This window comes from Oncorhynchus clarkii, chromosome 12, assembly GCF_045791955.1.
Source record: "Oncorhynchus clarkii lewisi isolate Uvic-CL-2024 chromosome 12, UVic_Ocla_1.0, whole genome shotgun sequence".
NCBI classification, from domain to species: domain Eukaryota; kingdom Metazoa; phylum Chordata; class Actinopteri; order Salmoniformes; family Salmonidae; genus Oncorhynchus; species Oncorhynchus clarkii.
In genome coordinates this window covers 13,426,512-13,432,666 of record NC_092158.1, presented here as the reverse complement: position 1 = coordinate 13,432,666, position 6,155 = coordinate 13,426,512, and the positions used below count along the sequence as shown (strand labels likewise).

Sequence of the window (6,155 nt, the reverse complement as noted above, 5' to 3'; positions counted from 1 at the left end):
TCCCTACAGTCCCTACCCTAACACTTCACTCCCTACAGTCCCATCACCCCCTACCCTAACCCTACAGTCCCATCACCCCCTATTCTAACCCTTCACCCCCTACTGTCCCATAGCACCCTACTCCCTCACTCTCCTATCACTCCCTTGTCTGTCCTCTGTCCCTATCATCAGGTACTAACCCACATTTCCCATTCACTTTTATTCAGCACCCCAATTCTGTTGTACCCTAACCCCTAGCTCCTGTTAGGCATGTCTCCCAACCTCTCACCCAGTCTCCCAACCTCTCACCCAACCTCTCATCCAGTCTCTCACCCAGTCCCTCAAACACTCACCCTTCCCAGGCACCTCTGTTTGATCCTTGCTTCTCTTATGGCTAGACATTCCTCTCGGTCTGTCATGATGTTATTCCCTCAGCTCCGAGGACATGGCGTGTGATTAACGACAGTCACCTCCCCAGCTCTCGTACCGTCGGCAGTACTCTACGTGATGGGTCACCATGTCCTCTCAAAACAAACAAATGATGAGCCGGTTTCGTCAACCAAATATCCTGTCTGTGTGAAATCGAAGGTGGAGACCGAGGCACAATGATTCTCCTTGTCTTCTGTCTGGTGTGTCTCTTGTCGTGTTACACGGGCACACCTCGCTGATGAGGAAGAGGAAGTGACAACATAGTTCTCCAGCTCTACCCATCAGTATCAGTGTATTTATTACTAGTGATGATCGTTTCATTTGTCAAATGTTTGAGGAAGAAAAATGTTTAATTAAGGGGGGGGGGGGGAAATGTTGCAAAGAAGAGTATATACATTTTGGGGTTATATGAGAATGCTGCTTTGACTCTAGTGATCCTGGGGTGTCAAATGGTAGTATGACCACAAGGTGGCGCCTGACTGGGCAGCCCCAGAGGAGTCCAAATGGGCATTGGGCAATATTGTGAAGTGGCTTCCTTTCCTTGTCTCCTTTCCTCCATCTGCACTGATCTGAAAGGAGTGGAGGTGAAAAATAGCCATATTGTTTACACCTATGCTGTTGTGTTGAAGCAGAGGAGACGAGGAGAGGAATCTGTTTTAGACTATTGAGATTCACCTCCTCTCTGCCCCAGATGTTTCCATTCCCACTTTTTGTAATTTTAAATTATTATTTTATAAAGTATTAGTCATTCTTGATCTGATTGTGCATTGACTGTGTCGCGGCTATGCATTGCATTTGTTAGTTATTTTCTGTGTGTGAAATCAAAGCTTTGATGTCTCAGGGTTCTGGAAGTGAGTGAAGGGTTTCCATTGGTTTATATGTCTACCTGTTTGACTGTAACCAGAACCCAAACCTATGACGGCACCAGCCCACTGTCTTATGACACTGAGTAGAGACAGACTGTCGTCTGTCACAGGCTCTCTGAGGTTATGTGTCTTTGGGACGGTTTCCTGGACACAGATTAAGCCTAGTCCTGGACTGAAACATGTCTCCATTGAATATGCTTTTTAGGGAAACCAACCCCCTATGTCTGTCAAACCAATGGGAGCTATAGTAGTGTGAGAGAGTGACAGGGTGTTGGTCACATCTTTAACCAGAGGGAGGCTGTGTTTCCCACAAAAATCATCATTGCTGCTGCCTACTGCTACCCATAGAGATAGATAAAGGACTCATCTTTGTATCTGCGCCATTATAATGCCTATGGCAGCATGGAGTAGTCTCCATTAGGAAGTAGTCAATTTTCTTATTCACGATTGGCCGATCCCTCCTGATGACCCGGTTGGACATGACTCCAACAGGGTCTCCAGGATGGCTCAGTCAATAAAGTTGGAAGTCCCACCCAGTTGACTACATTCAAATTGTGGACGCCTTCAATGGCGCTGCCCATGCTAACATGGCCTTTTGGCCACTAGAGGCCTCTATCATTCTCTAGTACAGTGGTCACCAACCTTTTCTGAGTCAAGATCACTTTCTGATTCAAAATGCAAGCTGAGATTTACCACTCATATTTATTTTTTAAATGTAAGCCTATGCAACATTAACCAATTAAAAACTGTTCTGTAGTAATGAGGTTTGCAGTAGGTTATGGGCCGAAGACACTATCACTGTATATTGGCTACGCTTGACTTACCCTGCCAATGTTGTTCTTCTCAGACCATTTTGAAATTCTATATTTTTTAAATGTGGTATATGATAATTGGTCATTGGTAATTGTTGTATTCATTGTGAGGCACAGCTCAGGCTCATGGCCTGCATCTGATGGTCAGTCTGAGGTGAGAGTGACACAGTCCAGCAGAAACTCAAGTAGCACTGCATTATTTCTGTCTCATGCACCAATTCATGTTGTTCTCCTATGACCAGAGAAAGTGAAATATTCCTTGATATTAAAAAAGACAAGCTGCTAATAATAACGCAAGCTTATTGAAACACTTTGCTATACTCATTCATTACAGCTGCAGTACAGCTGCATGTTTTGAAATCTCACAGATGGCTCAGATCACTGTGCAGTCATGGTGATCTGAGCCATCTGATTGGCCAGTGGTTGGCCTATAGGTGCCCTTGATTTGCTCTCTGGGCTGGCCGGGTAGGCGGAGTATTACCTTCAGACACATGAAATGGTTAAAAACACTTGGCCTTCCCAGCGCTAGGGCTGCTGAATCAAGTGCACCTCCCGCCAACAGCACTAAATAAAACCAAACAATAGGAACGCAAGGCTTTATCGTTGTTTTTTTTAACCGAAATATTTGGTGATCGACTAGGAATGCCTTGGAGATCGAATTGTCCATCACGATCGACCGGTTGGTGACCACTGCTCTAGTGCTACCATACCAGTGAACCTTCATTCCATAAGAGTAACCATTATGTCCCTAAGTGTATTAAAGAATGTCTGATGTATTTATAAAATCAATGCATTGCTCTTCTATAGTACTGGGATTATGGCTAATGAATAAAACAGATTGATGAATGGAAACAGTATGTTTATCCACTGTGTTGTATTGAAGAGTCTCAAAGTAATGGGCTATACCATGCTTTTTGATCATCCTTCACATCAGTTATATGGTATGCTTGAGCCAATCGCGAGGCCTGATGCTATGAGAAACAGGAAGTAAGATATAGCACTAGAAGCCTGCATTGAATATATTTGTTTTTTTGTGGGGTTTTTTTTACACCTTTTTCTCAATGCACTCTAGCCCCTGATCTGTCAAGAAAACTGCATCAGACACCTAAACCTATCATGGGGTAGTGTGCATTGTGTGGGGAACAAAACATCTTTCTCCTAACTGATGATTGATTGGGCCATAATTCTGTATCTCTGGTCAGAAAGAATCACTCCAGTTCAGAAATAATAATAACCTGTTCTTCTCACTGACCTGGCCACATGATGCACATTTAATTTGTCTTGTTTTTCTGTTCTGTTGTGGTACTCAGGAACAATGAGCAATGGCAGAGAAGGGAAGGTGTGTGTTACTTTGTTGGACAGGCTGCCATGCTTAGTATGTCATACAGAGTGTGTGTGGAGGAGGTGTGTGTTGTCTGCAACACACTGACGTCATCTTGTATCTAAAAGACTAGCTGGCTGTAAATCATGTATTTAAAAAAAAAAAAACATTGCCAATAGCAAATCCATATTAATAAAACGTATTTAAATTGTTGGATTGTTAATTGTTGGATTGTTAATTGTTGGATTGTAAAAGGACATGTTGCTCTTCTGACTGACAATGTTGCCCAGTGTATGACTCCTTGGTTGGTAGAAGGACAAACAGTGAATTGAATAATTGTTTTAAAAAAAGCACAAATGTCCCTTAATCTATGACTTCATTGTTGTTCCAGAACAGGGTACTTGTCGTTGTTTTCTTCTTATACCTCTGCAACAATGAGGATCACCTTGGTGACAGTGACCATGGTGATGGGTGTCCGTGAAGAAGTACAGCCTCAGAGAGACATTGACCTGCAGAAGGTTGAGAGACCAGACTCATACATGTCATCATGCTGCTTTCTCCATTCTTTCATCTGCTTGCTTTCTCTTTCAACAAGGCATTTCACATCACACCATCTGGGTAACTCCATCAGTGTGAACTCATCTTTGAGGGGAAACGATTAACTTCATTTTAAGAGGGCAATAGGATCCCTCTTTGTCTGCCAGTCAGTCTGTTGTCAGTAGGTGGCGTGTAACTTTGATGGGGAACAGCAACCGCTGATTTGGCCTCATTTTTTTGGCTTGCTCCTCAAGAAATGCCGGTGACCATGACAGAAGCAAAACATGAGTTGGGTTGGGGGTGTGGTTTGATGTGGGTGTTTCTTGGGTGTGTCCTTGCCACCACCAAGACATACCCATCTGTCAGAACCTTGTCTGCAGCTGTCCCCCTCATATACAACAGGGGTTCCCTGATCCTGGTGCAGAATACACAGGGTTTTCCCTCATTTTGACTGATAACATTCAATTCAATAATACAAATAGACAATACAAGTAAAATTTGTGTCTAGTAAAATTTTAAGGCCGAGTACCAGGTCTCTCTCCATTCAGAGACATCAGTATCAAGCCCGTCTGTCTCCATGTGCTGCCTCTATACATGTTTCTGTGAATTCATACACACAGAGTCACTGTTCTATTACCAAAGGCAGTTAGGATAGGTCATATCTGACAGACAAACAGGTACTATGTTGAAGTATAAACAGGTCAGATTAAACCTACCCTATTATGGTCTACCCATCAAGTGACTGAGGATGCCGGCTGGCAAAACCATCTCTAGTCCATCTGTAAAAATAGGCAGAGTTCATCAGTGACACATGGAATCAAAAGGGTGTTGCTATTGCTGGACTCTCTGCATCTGTAGAAACACACACAGTCACTGTTCTATTACCAATGGCAGTAATGGATAGGTGATATTCGACAAACAAACAGGTACTACGTTGAGGTTTGAACAGGTCAGACTAAACCTACCTAATTCTGTTGTCATCGACGACCATTGGTGAGCAGGCTGGAGGTGAGGTCTTTGCCAGAGCCCCATTGATGAGAATAGCAGCATAGATCAGCTCCTGGCCCCTCATCAAAGATACTAGTTGGTCACACACACAGAGCACTGATTACATTATCAATGGTGGTTATGATTAGTCTGGTGAAACCAACCTGATCGCTGTGTTCACCTGTCAAAGGAATTTAACAATTCCTATGGAATTTAATTCCTATATATATATTCATTAACCAATTAAATTTAAATAACTTAAACTTTAAATAACTGTTTCTAAGAATTTGTTAGATCCTCATTTGCATAAAATAGACAGAGACCAGTCTATCAAGATAAGCCAATAGCATTATATGGTGAACACAGGGCTCAGGTTGGTTCCACCTGGTTAGGTTATGACCTGGACATTATATGGTGAACACAGGGCTCAGGTTGGTTCCACCTGGTTAGGTAATGACCTGGACATTATATGGTGAACACAGGGCTCAGGTTGGTTCCACCTGGTTAGGTTATGACCTGGACATTATATGGTGAACACAGGGCTCAGGTTGGTTCCACCTGGTTAGGTAATGACCTGGACATTATATGGTGAACACAGGGCTCAGGTTGGTTCCACCTGGTTAGGTTATGACCTGGACATTATATGGTGAACACAGGGCTCAGGTTGGTTCCACCTGGTTAGGTTATGACCTGGACATTATATGGTGAACACAGGGCTCAGGTTGGTTCCACCTGGTTAGGTTATGACCTGGACATTATATGCATCTAAGAAGTAGAAAACAAGTAACAAATAATGCCAGTTTATATACATTATGTTTCATTACTGGGGTTTCAAATGTATCAAAGTAATGAAGTGGGTTACCTTCTGTATTTGTACAAAATGATGAGCCTGTGAAAGCTGTTGTCGATGACAGGTTTGTCTAACCGGATACTTGCCAACAGCTGGCTGACTGATCCGTTCATAGTTATGCTCACAGTGAAGTCTTCACTATGCTGCATGTTCTGCTGCCATCTGTACATCTCTCCAACAACTGCAACAGGCAATCTGATGAGGTGGTGTTGGCTGGGAGGGCCTGTGACAGGGTGATATAATAGACAGCCAAGTGGTAAATTGCATTTTGTTCTAAATAAAGGACAAAGCTTTTCGCTAATGCACTTCACACCCAAAATAACTATGTTAAAGGCATCTTCTTGGCTGGGGAATTAGTCTACTAGCTAGTTTAT

The 6,155-nt window shown here is 43.0% G+C and overlaps 1 long non-coding RNA gene across 1 annotated transcript; it reads right to left on the bottom strand.

Moving 5' to 3' along the window:
* Nucleotides 1-4,676: 4,676 nt before the first annotated feature.
* Nucleotides 4,677-5,806, bottom strand: LOC139421870 (uncharacterized). Its single transcript, XR_011635683.1, has 3 exons — nt 5,794-5,806; nt 4,910-5,024; nt 4,677-4,723 (listed from the first exon to the last, which is right to left on the bottom strand). It is a non-coding gene; the product is annotated as an uncharacterized lncRNA (long non-coding RNA).
* Nucleotides 5,807-6,155: the final 349 nt, after the last annotated feature.